This window comes from Carcharodon carcharias, assembly GCF_017639515.1.
Source record: "Carcharodon carcharias isolate sCarCar2 chromosome 38 unlocalized genomic scaffold, sCarCar2.pri SUPER_38_unloc_15, whole genome shotgun sequence".
In the NCBI taxonomy this organism is placed as follows: domain Eukaryota; kingdom Metazoa; phylum Chordata; class Chondrichthyes; order Lamniformes; family Lamnidae; genus Carcharodon; species Carcharodon carcharias.
The window spans coordinates 317,067-334,182 of record NW_024470781.1 but is presented as its reverse complement, the minus strand read 5'-3'; positions in this window follow the sequence as shown (position 1 = coordinate 334,182).

The following is a 17,116-nucleotide window of genomic DNA, read 5'->3' as shown; positions in this document are numbered from 1 at the left end:
AAAGGGAGCGGCGTACTGTCTGAGGGTCAGGACAGAGGTAGCGGTGTACTCTCTGAGGGTCAGTACAGAGGGAGCGGCGTACTGTCTGAGGGTCAGTACAGAGGGAGCGGTGTACTGTCTGAGGGTCAGGACAAAGGGAGCGGTGTACTGTCTGAGGGTCAGTACAGAGGGAGCGGTGTACTGTCTGAGGGTCAGGACAGAGGGAGCGGCGTACTGTCTGAGGGTCAGGACAGAGGGTGCGGTGTACTGTCTGAGGGTCAGGACAGAGGGAGCGGTTTAATGTGTGAGGGACAGGACAGAGGGAGCGGTGTACTGTCTGAGGGTCAGTACAGAGAGAGCGGTGTACTGTCTGAGGGTCAGGACAGAGGGAGCGGTGTACTGTCTGAGGGTCAGTACAGAGGGAGAGGTGTACTGTCTGAGGGTCAGGAGAGAGGGAGCGGTGTACTGTCTGAGGGTCAGTACAGAGGGAGCGGTGTACTGTCTGAGGGTCAGGACAGAGGGAGCGGTGTACTGTCTGAGGGTCAGGACAGAGGGAGCGGTGTACTGTCTGAGGGTCAGTACAGAGGGAGCGGCGTACTGTCTGAGGGTCAGTACAGAGGGAGCGGTGTACTGTCTGAGGGTCAGTACAGAGGGAGCGGTGTACTGTCTGAGGGTCAGTACAGAGGGAGCGGTGTACTGTCTGAGAGTCAGGACAGAGGGAGCGGTGTACTGTCTGAGGGTCAGTACAGAGGGAGCTGTGTACTGTCTGAGGGTCAGTACAGAGGTAGCGGTGTACTGTCTGAGGGTCAGTACAGAGGGAGCGGTGTACTGTCTGAGGGTCAGTACAGATGGAGTGGTGTACTGTCTGAGGGACAATACAGAGGGAGCGGTGTACTGTCTGAGGGTCAGTACAGAGGGAGCGGTGTACTCTCTGAGGGTCAGGACAGAGGGAGTGCTGTACTGTCTGGGGGTCAGTACAGAGGGAGCGGTGTACTGTCTGAGAGTCAGTACAGAGGGAGCGGTGTACTGTCTGAGGGTCAGTACAGAGGGAGCGGTGTACTGTCTGAGGGACAGGACAGAGGGAGCGGTGTACTGTCTGAGGGTCAGTACAGAGGGAGCGGTGTACTGTCTGAGGGTCAGGACAGAGGGAGCAGTGTACTGTCTGAGGGTCAGTACAGAGGGAGCGGTGTACTGTCTGAGGGTCAGTACAGAGGGAGCGGTGTACTGTCTGAGGGTCAGTACAGAGGGAGCGGTGTACTGTCTGAGGGTCAGAACAGAGGGAGTGGTGTAGTGTCTGAGGGTCAGGACTGAGGGAGCGGTGTACTGTCTGATGGTCAGTACAGAGGGAGCGGTGTACTGTCTGAGGGTCAGTACAGAGGGAGCGGTGTACTGTCTGAGGGTCAGTACAGAGGGAGCGGTGTACTGTCTGAGGGTCAGTACAGAGGGAGCGGTGTACTGTCTGAGGGACAGTACAGAGGGAGTGGTGTACTGTCTGAGGGTCAGTACAGAGGGAGCGGTGTACTGTCTGAGGGTCAGGACAGAGGGAGCAGTGCACTGTCTGAGGGTCAGTACAGAGGGAGCGGTGTACTGTCTGAGGGTAAGGACAGAGGGAGCGGTGTACTGTCTGAGGGTCAGTACAGAGGGTGCGGTGTACTGTCTGAGGGTCAGGACAGAGGGAGCGGTGTACTGTCTGAGGGTCAGTACAGAGGGAGCGGTGTACTGTCTGAGGGTCAGGACAGAGGGAGCAGTGTACTGTCTGAGGGTCAGTACAGAGGGAGCGGTGTACTGTCTGAGGGTCAGTACAGAGGGAGCGGTGTACTGTCTGAGGGTCAGTACAGAGGGAGCGGTGTACTGTCTGAGGGTCAGTACAGAGGGAGCTGTGTACTGTCTGAGGGTCAGTACAGAGGGAGCGCTGTACTGTCTGAAGGTCAGGACAGAGGGAGCGGTGTACTGTCTGAGGGTCAGTACAGAGGGAGCGGTGTACTGTCTGAGGGTCAGTACAGAGGGATCGTTGTACTGTCTGAGGGTCAGTACAGAGGGAGCGGTGTACTGTCTGAGGGTCAGGACAGAGGGAGCGGCGTACTGTCTGAGGGTCAGGACAGAGGGTGCGGTGTACTGTCTGAGGGTCAGGACAGAGGGAGCGGTTTAATGTGTGAGGGACAGGACAGAGGGAGCGGTGTACTGTCTGAGGGTCAGTACAGAGAGAGCGGTGTACTGTCTGAGGGTCAGGACAGAGGGAGCGGTGTACTGTCTGAGGGTCAGTACAGAGGTAGTGGTGTACTGTCTGAGGGTCAGGAGAGAGGGAGCGGTGTACTGTCTGAGGGTCAGTACAGAGGGAGCGGTGTACTGTCTGAGGGTCAGGACAGAGGGAGCGGTGTACTGTCTGAGGGTCAGGACAGAGGGAGCGGTGTACTGTCTGAGGGTCAGTACAGAGGGAGCGGCGTACTGTCTGAGGGTCAGTACAGAGGGAGCGGTGTACTGTCTGAGGGTCAGTACAGAGGGAGAGGTGTACTGTCTGAGGGTCAGTACAGACGGAGCGGTGTACTGTCTGAGAGTCAGGACAGAGGGAGCGGTGTACTGTCTGAGGGTCAGTACAGAGGGAGCGGTGTACTGTCTGAGGGTCAGTACAGAGGGAGCGGTGTACTGTCTGAGGGTCAGTACAGAGGGAGAGGTGTACTGTCTGAGAGTCAGTACAGATGGAGTGGTGTACTGTCTGAGGGTCAGTACAGAGGGAGCGGTGTACTGTCTGAGGGTCAGTACAGAGGGAGCGGTGTACTCTCTGAGGGTCAGGACAGAGGGAGTGCTGTACTGTCTGAGGGTCAGTACAGAGGGAGCGGTGTACTGTCTGAGAGTCAGTACAGAGGGAGCGCTGTACTGTCTGAGGGTCAGTACAGAGGGAGCGGTGTACTGTCTGAGGGACAGGACAGAGGGAGCGGTGTACTGTCTGAGGGTCAGTACAGAGGGAGCGGTGTACTGTCTGAGGGTCAGGACAGAGGGAGCAGTGTACTGTCTGAGGGTCAGTACAGAGGGAGCGGTGTACTGTCTGAGGGTCAGTACAGAGGGAGCGGTGTACTGTCTGAGGGTCAGTACAGAGGGAGCGGTGTACTGTCTGAGGGTCAGGAATGAGGGAGTGGTGTACTGTCTGAGGGTCAGGACAGAGGGTGCGGTGTACTGTCTGAGGGTCAGTACAGAGGGTGCGCTGTACTGTCTGAGGGTCAGTACAGAGGGAGCGGTGTACTGTCTGAGGGTCAGTACAGAGGGAGCGGTGTACTGTCTGAGGGTCAGTACAGAGGGAGCGGTGTACTGTCTGAGGGACAGTACAGAGGGAGTGGTGTACTGTCTGAGGGCCAGTACAGAGGGAGCGGTGTACTGTCTGAGGGTCAGGACAGAGGGAGCAGTGTACTGTCTGAGGGTCAGTACAGAGGGAGCGGTGTACTGTCTGAGGGTCAGGACAGAGGGAGCGGTGTACTGTCTGAGGGTCAGTACAGAGGGTGCGGTGTACTGTCTGAGGGTCAGGACAGAGGGAGCGGTGTACTGTCTGAGGGTCAGTACAGAGGGAGCGGTGTACTGTCTGAGGGTCAGGACAGAGGGAGCAGTTTACTGTCTGAGGGTAAGTACAGAGGGAGCGCTGTACTGTCTGAGGGTCAGTACAGAGGGAGCGGTGTACTGTCTGAGGGTCAGTACAGAGGGAGCGGTGTACTGTCTGAGGGTCAGTACAGAGGGAGCTGTGTACTGTCTGAGGGTCAGTACAGAGGGAGCGCTGTACTGTCTGAAGGTCAGGACAGAGGGAGCGGTGTACTGTCTGAGGGTCAGTACAGAGGGAGCGGTGTACTGTCTGAGGGTCAGTACAGAGGGATCGTTGTACTGTCTGAGGGTCAGTACAGAGGGAGCGGTGTACTGTCTGAGGGTCAGGACAGAGGGAGCGGTTTAATGTCTGAGGGGCAGGACAGAGGGAGCGGTGTACTGTCTGAGGGTCAGGACAGAGGGAGCGCTGTACTGTCTGTGGGTCAGTACAGAGGGAGCGGTGTACTGTCTGAGGGTCAGTACAGAGGGAGCGGTGTACTGTCTGAGGGACAGGACAGAGGGAGCGGTGTACTGTCTGAGGGTCAGTACAGAGGGAGCGGTGTACTGTCTGAGGGTCAGGACAGAGGGAGCAGTGTACTGTCTGAGGGTCAGTACAGAGGGAGCGGTGTACTGTCTGAGGGTCAGTACAGAGGGAGCGGTGTACTGTCTGAGGGTCAGTACAGAGGGAGCGGTGTACTGTCTGAGGGTCAGGACAGAGGGAGTGGTGTACTGTCTGAGGGTCAGGACAGAGGGAGCGGTGTACTGTCTGAGGGTCAGTACAGAGGGAGCGGTGTACTGTCTGAGGGTCAGTACAGAGGGAGCGGTGTACTGTCTGAGGGTCAGTACAGAGGGAGCGGTGTACTGTCTGAGGGTCAGTACAGAGGGAGCGGTGTACTGTCTGAGGGACAATACAGAGGGAGTGGTGTACTGTCTGAGGGCCAGTACAGAGGGAGCGGTGTACTGTCTGAGGGTCAGGACAGAGGGAGCAGTGTACTGTCTGAGGGTCAGTACAGAGGGAGCGGTGTACTGTCTGAGGGTCAGGACAGAGGGAGCAGTGTACTGTCTGAGGGTCAGTACAGAGGGTGCGGTGTACTGTCTGAGGGTCAGGACAGAGGGAGCGGTGTACTGTCTGAGGGTCAGTACAGAGGGAGCGGTGTACTGTCTGAGGGTCAGGACAGAGGGAGCAGTGTACTGTCTGAGGGTCAGTACAGAGGGAGCGGTGTACTGTCTGAGGGTCAGTACAGAGGGAGCAGTGTACAGTCTGAGGGTCAGTACAGAGGGAGCGGTGTACTGTCTGAGGGTCAGTACAGAGGGAGCTGTGTACTGTCTGAGGGTCAGTACAGAGGGAGCGCTGTACTGTCTGAAGGTCAGGACAGAGGGAGCGGTGTACTGTCTGAGGGTCAGTACAGAGGGAGCGGTGTACTGTCTGAGGGTCAGTACAGAGGGATCGTTGTACTGTCTGAGGGTCAGTACAGAGGGAGCGGTGTACTGTCTGAGGGTCAGGACAGAGGGAGCGGTTTAATGTCTGAGGGGCAGGACAGAGGGAGCGGTGTACTGTCTGAGGGTCAGGACAGAGGGAGCGCTGTACTGTCTGAGGGTCAGTACAGAGGGAGCGGTGTACTGTCTGAGGGTCAGTACAGAGGGAGCGGTGTACTGTCTGAGGGTCAGTACAGAGGGAGCAGTGTACTGTCTGAGGGTCAGTACAGAGGGAGCGGTGTACTGTCTGAGGGTCAGGACAGAGGGAGCGGTGTACTGTCTGAGGGTCAGGACAGAGGGAGCGGTGTACTGTCTGAGGGTCAGGACAGAGGGAGCGGTGTACTGTCTGAGGGTCAGTACAGAGGGAGCGGTGTACTGTCTGAGGGTCAGGACAGAGGGAGCGGTGTACTGTCTGAGGGTCAGTACAGAGGGAGCGGTGTACTGTCTGAGGGTCAGTACAGAGGGAGCAGAGTACTGTCTGAGCGTCAGTACAGAGGGAGCGGTGTACTGTCTGAGGGTCAGTACAGAGGGAGCGGTGTACTGTCTGAGGGTCAGTACAGAGGGAGCAGTGTACTGTCTGAGGGTCAGTACAGAGGGAGCGGTGTACTGTCTGAGGGACAGTACAGAGGGAGTGGTGTACTGTCTGAGGGCCAGTACAGAGGGAGCGGTGTACTGTCTGAGGGTCAGGACAGAGGGAGCAGTGTACTGTCTGAGGGTCAGTACAGAGGGAGCGGTGTACTGTCTGAGGGTCAGGACAGAGGGAGCAGTGTACTGTCTGAGGGTCAGTACAGAGGGTGCGGTGTACTGTCTGAGGGTCAGGACAGAGGGAGCGGTGTACTGTCTGAGGGTCAGGACAGAGGGAGCGGTGTACTGTCTGAGGGTCAGTACAGAGGGAGCGGTGCAATGTCTGAGGGTCAGGACAGAGGGAGCGGTGTACTGTCTGAGGGTCAGTACAGAGGGAGTGCTGTACTGCCTGAGGGTCAGTACAGAGGGATTGGTGTACTGTCTGAGTGTCAGTACAGAGGGAGCGGTGTACTGTCTGAGGGTCAGGACAGAGGGAGCGGTGTACTGTCTGAGGGTCAGTACAGAGGGAGCGGTGTACTGTCTGAGGGTCAGTACAGAGGGAGCGGTGTACTGTCTGAGGGTCAGGACAGAGGGAGCAGTGTACTGTCTGAGGGTCAGTACAGAGGGAGCGGTGTACTGTCTGAGGGTCAGTACAGAGGGAGCGGTGTACTGTCTGAGGGTCAGTACAGAGGGAGCGGTGTACTGTCTGAGGGTCAGTACAGAGGGAGCTGTGTACTGTCTGAGGGTCAGTACAGAGGGAGCGCTGTACTGTCTGAAGGTCAGGACAGAGGGAGCGGTGTACTGTCTGAGGGTCAGTACAGAGGGAGCGGTGTACTGTCTGAGGGTCAGTACAGAGGGATCGTTGTACTGTCTGAGGGTCAGTACAGAGGGAGCGGTGTACTGTCTGAGGGTCAGGACAGAGGGAGCGGTTTAATGTCTGAGGGGCAGGACAGAGGGAGCGGTGTACTGTCTGAGGGTCAGGACAGAGGGAGCGCTGTACTGTCTGAGGGTCAGTACAGAGGGAGCGGTGTACTGTCTGAGTGTCAGTACAGAGGGAGCGGTGTACTGTCTGAGGGTCAGTACAGAGGGAGCGGTGTACTGTCTGAGGGTCAGTACAGAGGGAGCGGTGTACTGTCTGAGGGTCAGGACAGAGGGAGTGGTGTACTGTCTGAGGGTCAGGACAGAGGGAGCGGTGTACTGTCTGAGGGTCAGTACAGAGGGAGCGGTGTACTGTCTGAGGGTCAGTACAGAGGGAGCGGTGTACTGTCTGAGGGTCAGTACAGAGGGAGCGGTGTACTGTCTGAGGGTCAGTACAGAGGGAGCGGTGTACTGTCTGAGGGACAGTACAGAGGGAGTGGTGTACTGTCTGAGGGCCAGTACAGAGGGAGCGGTGTACTGTCTGAGGGTCAGGACAGAGGGAGCAGTGTACTGTCTGAGGGTCAGTACAGAGGGAGCGGTGTACTGTCTGAGGGTCAGGACAGAGGGAGCAGTGTACTGTCTGAGGGTCAGTACAGAGGGAGCGGTGTACTGTCTGAGGGTCAGGACAGAGGGAGCGGTGTACTGTCTGAGGGTCAGTACAGAGGGAGTGCTGTACTGTCTGAGGGTCAGGACAGAGGGAGCAGTGTACTGTCTGAGGGTTAGTACAGAGGGAGCGGTGTACTGTCTGAGGGTCAGTACAGAGGGAGCGGTGTACTGTCTGAGGGTCAGTACAGAGGGAGCGGTGTACTGTCTGAGGGTCAGTACAGAGGGAGCTGAGTACTGTCTGAGGGTCAGTACAGAGGGAGCGCTGTACTGTCTGAAGGTCAGGACAGAGGGAGCGGTGTACTGTCTGAGGGTCAGTACAGAGGGAGCGGTGTACTGTCTGAGGGTCAGTACAGAGGGATCGTTGTACTGTCTGAGGGTCAGTACAGAGGGAGCGGTGTACTGTCTGAGGGTCAGGACAGAGGGAGCGGTTTAATGTCTGAGGGGCAGGACAGAGGGAGCGGTGTACTGTCTGAGGGTCAGGACAGAGGGAGCGCTGTACTGTCTGAGGGTCAGTACAGAGGGAGCGGTGTACTGTCTGAGTGTCAGTACAGAGGGAGCGGTGTACTGTCTGAGGGTCAGTACAGAGGGAGCAGTGTACTGTCTGAGGGTCAGTACAGAGGGAGCGGTGTACTGTCTGAGGGTCAGGACAGAGGGAGCGGTGTACTGTCTGAGGGTCAGGACAGAGGGAGCGGTGTACTGTCTGAGGGTCAGGACAGAGGGAGCGGTGTACTGTCTGAGGGTCAGTACAGAGGGAGCGGTGTACTGTCTGAGGGTCAGGACAGAGGGAGCGGTGTACTGTCTGAGGGTCAGTACAGAGGGAGCGGTGTACTGTCTGAGGGTCAGTACAGAGGGAGCAGAGTACTGTCTGAGCGTCAGTACAGAGGGAGCGGTGTACTGTCTGAGGGTCAGTACAGAGGGAGCGGTGTACTGTCTGAGGGTCAGTACAGAGGGAGCGGTGTACTGTCTGAGGGTCAGTACAGAGGGAGCGGTGTACTGTCTGAGGGTCAGTACAGAGGGAGCGGTGTACTGTCTGAGGGTCAGGACAGAGGGAGTGGTGTACAGTCTGAGGGTCAGTACAGAGGGAGCGGTGTACTGTCTGAGGGTCAGTACAGAGGGATCGGTGTACTGTCTGAGGGTCAGGACAGAAGGAGCGGTGTACTGTCTGAGGGTCAGTACAGAGGGAGCGGTGTACTGTCTGAGGGTCAGTACAGAGGGAGCGGTGTACTGTCTGAGGGTCAGGACAGAGGGAGCGGTGTACTGTCTGAGGGTCAGTACAGAGGGAGCGGTGTACTGTCTGAGGGACAGGACAGAGGGAGCGGTGTACTGTCTGAGGGTCAGGACAGAGGGAGCGGTGTACTGTCTGAGGGTCAGTACAGAGGGAGCGGTGTACTGTCTGAGGGTCAGTACAGAGGGAGCGGTGTACTGTCTGAGGGTCAGTACAGAGGGAGCGGTGTACTGTCTGAGGGTCAGGACAGCGGGAGCGGTGTACTGTCTGAGGGTCAGGACAGAGGGAGCGGTGTACTGTCTGAGGGTCAGTACAGAGGGAGCGGTGTACTGTCTGAGGGTCAGTACAGAGGGAGCGGTGTACTGTCTGAGGGTCAGTACAGAGGGAGTGGTGTACTGTCTGAGAGTCAGTACAGAGGGAGTGGTGTACAGTCTGAGGGTCAGTACAGAGGGAGTGGTGTACTGTCTGAGGGTCAGGACAGAGGGAGCGGTTTACTGTCTGAGGGTCAGTACAGAGGGAGCGGTGTACTGTCTGAGGGTCAGTACAGAGGGAGCGGTGTACTGTCTGAGGGTCAGTACAGAGGGAGCGGTGTACTGTCTGAGGGTCAGTACAGAGGGAGCGGTGTACTGTCTGAGGGTCAGTACAGAGGGAGTGGTGTACTGTCTGAGGGTCAGGACAGAGGGAGCGGTGTACTGTCTGCGGGTCAGTACAGAGGGAGCGGTGTACTGTCTGAGGGTCAGTACAGAGGGAGCGGTTTACTGTCTGAGGGTCAGTACAGAGGGAGCGGTGTACTGTCTGAGGGTCAGTACAGAGGGAGCGGTGTACTGTCTGAGGGTCAGTACAGAGGGAGCGGTGTACTGTCTGAGGGTCAGGACAGAGGGAGCGGTGTACTGTCTGAGGGTCAGGACAGAGGGAGCGGTGTACTGTCTGAGGGACAGGACAGAGGGAGAGGTGTACTGTCTGAGGGTCAGGACAGAGGGAGTGGTGTACTGTCTGAGGGTCAGTACAGAGGGAGCGGTGTACTGTCTGAGGGTCAGTACAGAGGGAGCGGTGTACTGTCTGAGGGTCAGTACAGAGGGAGCGGTGTACTGTCTGAGGGTCAGTACAGAGGGAGCGGTGTACTGTCTGAGGGTCAGTACAGAGGGAGCGGTGTACTGTCTGAGTGTCAGGACAGAGGGAGCGGTGTACTGTCTGAGGGTCAGTACAGAGGGAGCGGTGTACTGTCTGAGGGTCAGGACAGAGGGAGCGGTGTACTGTCTGAGGGTCAGTACAGAGGGAGCGGTGTACTGTCTGAGGGTCAGTACAGAGGGAGCGTTGTACTGTCTGAGGGTCAGTACAGAGGGACCGGTGTACTGTCTGAGTGTCAGTACAGAGGGAGTGGTGTACTGTCTGAGAGTCAGTACAGAGGGAGTGGTGTACTGTCTGAGGGTCAGTACAGAGGGAGTGGTGTACTGTCTGAGGGTCAGGACAGAGGGAGCGGTGTACTGTCTGAGGGTCAGGACAGAGGGAGCAGTGTACTGTCTGAGGGTCAGTACAGAGGGAGCGGTGTACTGTCTGAGGGTCAGTACAGAGGGAGCGGTGTACTGTCTGAGGGTCAGGACAGAGGGAGCGGTGTACTGTCTGAGGGTCAGTACAGAGGGAGCGGTGTACTGTCTGAGGGTCAGTACAGAGGGAGCGGTGTACTGTCTGAGGGTCAGGACAGAGGGAGCGGTGTACTGTCTGAGGGTCAGGACAGAGGGAGCGGTGTACTGTCTGAGGGTCAGTACAGAGGGAGCGGTGTACTGTCTGAGTGTCAGGACAGAGGGAGCGGTGTACTGTCTGAGGGTCAGTACAGAGGGAGCGGTGTACTGTCTGAGGGTCAGTACAGAGGGAGCGGTGTACTGTCTGAGGGTCAGGACAGAGGGAGCGGTGTACTGTCTGAGGGTCAGTACAGAGGGAGCGGTGTACTGTCTGAGGGTCAGTACAGAGGGAGCGGTGTACTGTCTGAGGGTCAGGACAGAGGGAGCGGTGTACTGTCTGAGTGTCAGGACAGAGGGAGCGGTGTACTGTCTGAGGGTCAGGACAGAGGGAGCGGTGTACTGTCTGAGGGTCAGGACAGATGGAGCGGTGTACTGTCTGAGGGTCAGTACAGAGGGTGCGGTGTACTGTCTGAGTGTCAGGACAGAGGGAGCGGTGTACTGTCTGAGGGTCAGTACAGAGGGAGCGGTGTACTGTCTGAGGGTCAGTACAGAGGGAGCGGTGTACTGTCTGAGTGTCAGGACAGAGGGAGCGGTGTACTGTCTGAGGGTCAGGACAGAGGGAGCGGTGTACTGTCTGAGGGTCAGGACAGAGGGAGCGGTGTACTGTCTGAGTGTCAGTACAGAGGGAGCAGTGTACTGTCTGAGGGTCAGTACAGAGGGAGCGGTGTACTGTCTGAGGGTCAGTACAGAGGGAGCGGTGTACTGTCTGAGGGTCAGTACAGAGGGAGCGGTGTACTGACTGAGGGTCAGTACTGAGGGATTGTCGTACTGTCTGAGGGTCAGTACAGAGGGAGCGGTGTACTGTCTGAGGGTCAGTACAGAGGGAGCGGTGTACTGTCTGAGGGTCAGTACAGAGGGAGCGGTGTACTGTCTGAGGGTCAGTACAGAGGGAGTGGTGTACTGTCTGAGGGTCAGTACAGAGGGAGCGGTGTACTGTCTGAGGGTCAGTACAGAGGGAGCGGTGTACTGTCTGAGGGTCAGTACAGAGGGAGTGGTGTACTGTCTGAGGGTCAGTACAGAGGGAGCGGTGTACTGTCTGAGGGTCAGTACAGAGGGAGCGGTGTACTGTCTGAGGGTCAGTACAGAGGGAGCGGTGTACTGTCTGAGGGTCAGTACAGAGGGAGCGGTGTACTGTCTGAGGGTCAGGACAGAGGGAGCGGTGTACTGTCTGAGGGTCAGGACAGAGGGAGCGCTGTACTGTCTGAGTGTCAGGACAGAGGGAGCGGTGTACTGTCTGAGGGTCAGTACAGAGGGAGCGGTGTACTGTCTGAGGTGAGTACAGAGGGAGCGGTGTACTGTCTGAGGGTCAGTACAGAGGGAGCGGTGTACTGTCTGAGGGTCAGGACAGAGGGAGCGGTGTACTGTCTGAGGGTCAGGACAGAGGGAGCGGTGTACTGTCTGAGGGTCAGTACAGAGGGAGTGGTGTACTGTCTCAGGGTCAGTACAGAGGGAGCGCTGAACTGTCTGAGGGTCAGTACAGAGGGAGCGGTGTACTGTCTGAGGGTCAGTACAGAGGGAGCGGTGTACTGTCTGAGGGTCAGGACAGAGGGAGCGGTGTACTGTCTGAGGGTCAGGACAGAGGGAGCGGTGTACTGTCTGAGGGTCAGTACAGAGGGAGCGGTGTACTGTCTGAGGGTCAGTACAGAGGGAGCGGTGTACTGTCTGAGGGTCAGTACAGAGGGAGCGGTGTACTGTCTGAGGGTCAGTACAGAGGGAGCGGTGTACTGTCTGAGGGTCAGGACAGAGGGAGCAGTGTACTGTCTGAGGGTCAGTACAGAGGGAGCGGTGTACTGTCTGAGGGTCAGTACAGAGGGAGCGGTGTACTGTCTGAGGGTCAGTACAGAGGGAGCGGTGTACTGTCTGAGGGTCAGGACAGAGGGATCGGTGTACTGTTTGAGTGTCAGTACAGAGGGAGCGGTGTACTGTCTGAGGGTCAGGACAGAGGGAGCGGTGTACTGTCTGAGGGTCAGTACAGAGGGAGCGGTGTACTGTCTGAGGGTCAGTACAGAGGGAGCGGTGTACTGTCTGAGGGTCAGGACAGAGGGAGTGGTGTACTGTCTGAGGGTCAGTACAGAGGGAGCGGTGTACTGTCTGAGGGTCAGTACAGAGGGATCGGTGTACTGTCTGAGGGTCAGGACAGAAGGAGCGGTGTACTGTCTGAGGGTCAGTACAGAGGGAGCGGTGTACTGTCTGAGGGTCAGTACAGAGGGAGCGGTGTACTGTCTGAGGGTCAGGACAGAGGGAGCGGTGTACTGTCTGAGGGTCAGGACAGAGGGAGCGTTGTACTGTCTGAGGGTCAGTACAGAGGGAGCGGTGTACTGTCTGAGGGTCAGTACAGAGGGAGCGGTGTACTGTCTGAGGGTCAGTACAGAGGGAGCGGTGTACTGTCTGAGGGTCAGTACAGAGGGAGCGGTGTACTGTCTGAGGGTCAGTACAGAGTTAGCGCTGTACTGTCTGAGGGTCAGTACAGAGGGAGCAGTGTACTGTCTGAGGGTCAGGACAGAGGGAGCGGTGTACTGTCTGAGGGTCAGTACAGAGGGAGCAGTGTACTGTCTGAGGGTCAGTACAGAGGGAGCGGTGTACTGTCTGAGGGTCAGTACAGAGGGAGCGGTGTACTGTCTGAGGGTCAGTACAGAGGGAGCGGTGTACTGTCTGAGGGTCAGGACAGAGGGAGCGGTGTACTGTCTGAGGGTCAGTACAGAGGGAGCGGTGTACTGTCTGAGGGTCAGTACAGAGGGAGCGGTGTACTGTCTGAGGGTCAGGACAGAGGGAGCGGTGTACTGTCTGAGGGTCAGGACAGAGGGAGCGGTGTACTGTCTGAGGGTCAGTACAGAGGGAGTGGTGTACTGTCTGAGGGTCAGGACAGAGGGAGCGGTGTACTGTCTGAGGGTCAGGACAGAGGGAGCGGTGTACTGTCTGAGGGTCAGTACAGAGGGAGCGCTGTACTGTCTGAGGGTCAGGACAGAGGGAGCGGTGTACTGTCTGAGGGTCAGGACAGAGGGAGTGCTGTACTGTCTGAGGGTCAGTACAGAGGGAGCGGTGTACTGTCTGAGGGTCAGTACAGAGGGAGCGGTGTACTGTCTGAGGGTCAGGACAGAGGGAGCGGTGTACTGTCTGAGGGTCAGTACAGAGGGAGCGGTGTACTGTCTGAGGGTCAGTACAGAGGGAGCGGTGTACTGTCTGAGGGTCAGGACAGAGGGAGCGGTGTACTGTCTGAGGGTCAGTACAGAGGGAGCGGTGTACTGTCTGAGGGTCAGTACAGAGGGAGCGGTGTACTGTCTGAGGGTCAGTACAGAGGGAGCTGTGTACTGTCTGAGGGTCAGTACAGAGGGAGCGGTGTACTGTCTGAGGGTCAGTACAGAGGGAGCGGTGTACTGTCTGAGGGTCAGGACAGAGGGAGCGGTGTACTGTCTGAGGGTCAGTACAGAGGGAGCGGTGTACTGTCTGAGGGTCAGGACAGAGGGAGCGGTGTACTGTCTGAGGGTCAGGACAGAGGGAGCGGTGTACTGTCTGAGGGTCAGGACAGAGGGAGGCGTGTACTGTCTGAGGGTCAGGACAGAGGGAGCGGTGTACTGTCTGAGGGTCAGGACAGAGGGAGCGGTGTACTGTCTGAGGGTCAGTACAGAGGGAGCGGTGTACTGTCTGAGGGTCAGGACAGAGGGAGCGGTGTACTGTCTGAGGGTCAGTACAGAGGGAGTGGTGTACTGTCTGAGGGTCAGGACAGAGGGAGCGGTGTACTGTCTGAGGGTCAGTACAGAGGGAGCGGTGTACTGTCTGAGGGTCAGTACAGAGGGAGCGGTGTACTGTCTGAGGGTCAGGACAGAGGGAGCGGTGTACTGTCTGAGGGTCAGTACAGAGGGAGCGGTGTACTGTCTGAGGGTCAGGACAGAGGGAGCGGTGTACTGTCTGAGGGTCAGTACAGAGGGAGCGGTGTACTGTCTGAGGGTCAGTACAGAGGGAGCGGTGTACTGTCTGAGGGTCAGTACAGAGGGAGCGGTGTACTGTCTGAGGGTCAGTACAGAGGGAGCGGCGTACTGTCTGAGGGTCAGTACAGAGGGAGCGGTGTACTGTCTGAGGGTCAGGACAGAGGGAGCGGTGTACTGTCTGAGGGTCAGGACAGAGGGAGCGGTGTACTGTCTGAGGGTCAGTACAGAGGGAGCGGTGTACTGTCTGAGGGTCAGTACAGAGGGAGCGGTGTACTGTCTGAGGGTCAGTACAGAGGGAGCGGTGTACTGTCTGAGGGTCAGTACAGAGGGAGCGGTGTACTGTCTGAGGGTCAGTACAGAGGGAGCGGTGTACTGTCTGAGGGTCAGTACAGAGGGAGCGGTGTACTGTCTGAGGGTCAGGACAGAGGGAGCGGTGTACTGTCTGAGGGTCAGTACAGAGGGAGCGGTGTACTGTCTGAGGGTCAGGACAGAGGGAGCGGTGTACTGTCTGAGGGTCAGTACAGAGGGAGCAGTGTACTGTCTGAGGGTCAGTACAGAGGGAGCGGTGTACTGTCTGAGGGTCAGTACAGAGGGAGCGGTGTACTGTCTGAGGGTCAGTACAGAGGGAGCGGTGTACTGTCTGAGGGTCAGTACAGAGGGAGCGGTGTACTGTCTGAGGGTCAGGACAGAGGGAGCGGTGTACTGTCTGAGGGTCAGTACAGAGGGAGCGGTGTACTGTCTGAGGGTCAGTACAGAGGGAGTGGTGTACTGTCTGAGGGTCAGTACAGAGGGAGCGGTGTACTGTCTGAGGGTCAGTACAGAGGGAGCGGTGTACTGTCTGAGGGTCTGTACAGAGGGAGCGGTGTACTGTCTGAGGGTCAGGACAGAGGGAGCGGTGTACTGTCTGAGGGTCAGGACAGAGGGAGCGGTGTACTGTCTGAGGGTCAGTACAGACAGAGCGGTGTACTGTCTGAGGGTCAGTACAGAGGGAGCGGTGTACTGTCTGAGGGTCAGGACAGAGGGAGCGGTGTACTGTCTGAGTGTCAGTACAGAGGGAGCGGTGTACTGTCTGAGGGTCAGTACAGAGGGATCGGTGTACTGTCTGAGGGACAGTACAGAGGGAGTGGTGTACTGTCTGAGGGTCAGGACAGAGGGAGTGGTGTACTGTCTGAGGGTCAGGACAGAGGGAGCGGTGTACTGTCTGAGGGTCAGGACAGAGGGAGCGGTGTACTGTCTGAGGGTCAGGACAGAGGGAGCGGTGTACTGTCTGAGGGTCAGTACAGAGGGAGCGGTGTACTGTCTGAGGGTCAGGACAGAGGGAGCGGTGTACTGTCTGAGGGTCAGTACAGAGGGAGCGGTGTACTGTCTGAGGGTCAGTACAGAGGGAGCGTTGTACTGTCTGAGGGTCAGGACAGAGGGAGCGGTGTACTGTCTGAGGGTCAGGACAGAGGGAGCGGTGTACTGTCTGAGGGTCAGGACAGAGGGAGCGGTGTACTGTCTGAGGGTCAGGACAGAGGGAGCGGTGTACTGTCTGAGGGTCAGTACAGAGGGAGCGGTGTACTGTCTGAGGGTCAGGACAGAGGGAGCGGTGTACTGTCTGAGGGTCAGTACAGAGGGAGCGGTGTACTGTCTGAGGGTCAGTACAGAGGGAGCGGTGTACTGTCTGAGGGTCAGGACAGAGGGAGCGGTGTACTGTCTGAGGGTCAGTACAGAGGGAGCGGTGTACTGTCTGAGTGTCAGTACAGAGGGAGCGGTGTACTGTCTGAGGGTCGGTACAGAGGGAGTGGAGTACTGTCTGAGGGTCAGGACAGAGGGAGCGGTGTACTGTCTGAGGGTCAGGACAGAGGGAGCGGTGTACTGTCTGAGGGTCAGGACAGAGGGAGCGGTGTACTGTCTGAGGGTCAGTACAGAGGGAGCGGTGTACTGTCTGAGGGTCAGTACAGAGGGAGCGGTGTACTGTCTGAGGGTCAGTACAGAGGGAGCGGTGTACTGTCTGAGGGTCAGGACAGAGGGAGCGGTGTACTGTCTGAGGGTCAGTACAGAGGGAGCAGTGTACTGTCTGAGGGTCAGTACAGAGGGAGCGGTGTACTGTCTGAGGGTCAGTACAGAGGGAGCGGTGTACTGTCTGAGGGTCAGTACAGAGGGAGCGGTGTACTGTCTGAGGGTCAGTACAGAGGGAGCGGTGTACTGTCTGAGGGTCAGTACAGAGGGAGCGGTGTACTGTCTGAGGGTCAGGACAGAGGGAGCGGTGTACTGTCTGAGGGTCAGGACAGAGGGAGCGGTGTACTGTCTGAGGGTCAGTACAGAGGGAGCGGTGTACTGTCTGAGGGTCAGTACAGAGGGAGCGGTGTACTGTCTGAGGGTCAGTACAGAGGGAGCGGTGTACTGTCTGAGGGTCAGTACAGAGGGAGTGGTGTACTGTCTGAGGGTCAGTACAGAGGGAGCGGTGTACTGTCTGAGGGTCAGGACAGAGGGAGCGGTGTACTGTCTGAGGGTCAGTACAGAGGGAGCGGTGTACTGTCTGAGGGTCAGGACAGAGGGAGCGGTGTACTGTCTGAGGGTCAGTACAGAGGGAGCGGTGTACTGTCTGAGGGTCAGGACAGAGGGAGAGGTGTACTGCCTGAGGGTCAGGACAGAGGGAGAGCTGTACTGTCTGAGGGTCAGTACAGAGGGAGCAGTGTACTGTCTGAGGGTCAGCACAGAGGGAGCGGTGTACTGTCTGAGGGTCAGTACAGAGGGAGCGGTGTACTGTCTGAGGGTCAGTACAGAGGGAGCGGTGTACTGTCTGAGTGTCAGGACAGAGGGAGCGGTGTACTGTCTGAGGGTCAGGACAGAGGGAGCGGTGTACTGTCTGAGGGTCAGTACAGAGGGAGCGGTGTACTGTCTGAGGGTCAGTACAGAGGGAGCGGTGTACTGTCTGAGGGTCAGTACAGAGGGAGCGGTGTACTGTCTGAGGGTCAGGACAGAGGGAGTGGTGTACTGTCTGAGGGTCAGTACAGAGGGAGCGGTGTACTGTCTGAGAGTCAGGACAGAGGGAGCGGTGTACTGTCTGAGGGTCAGGACAGAGGGAGCGGTGTACTGTCTGAGGGTCAGGACAGAGGGAGTGGTGTACTGTCTGA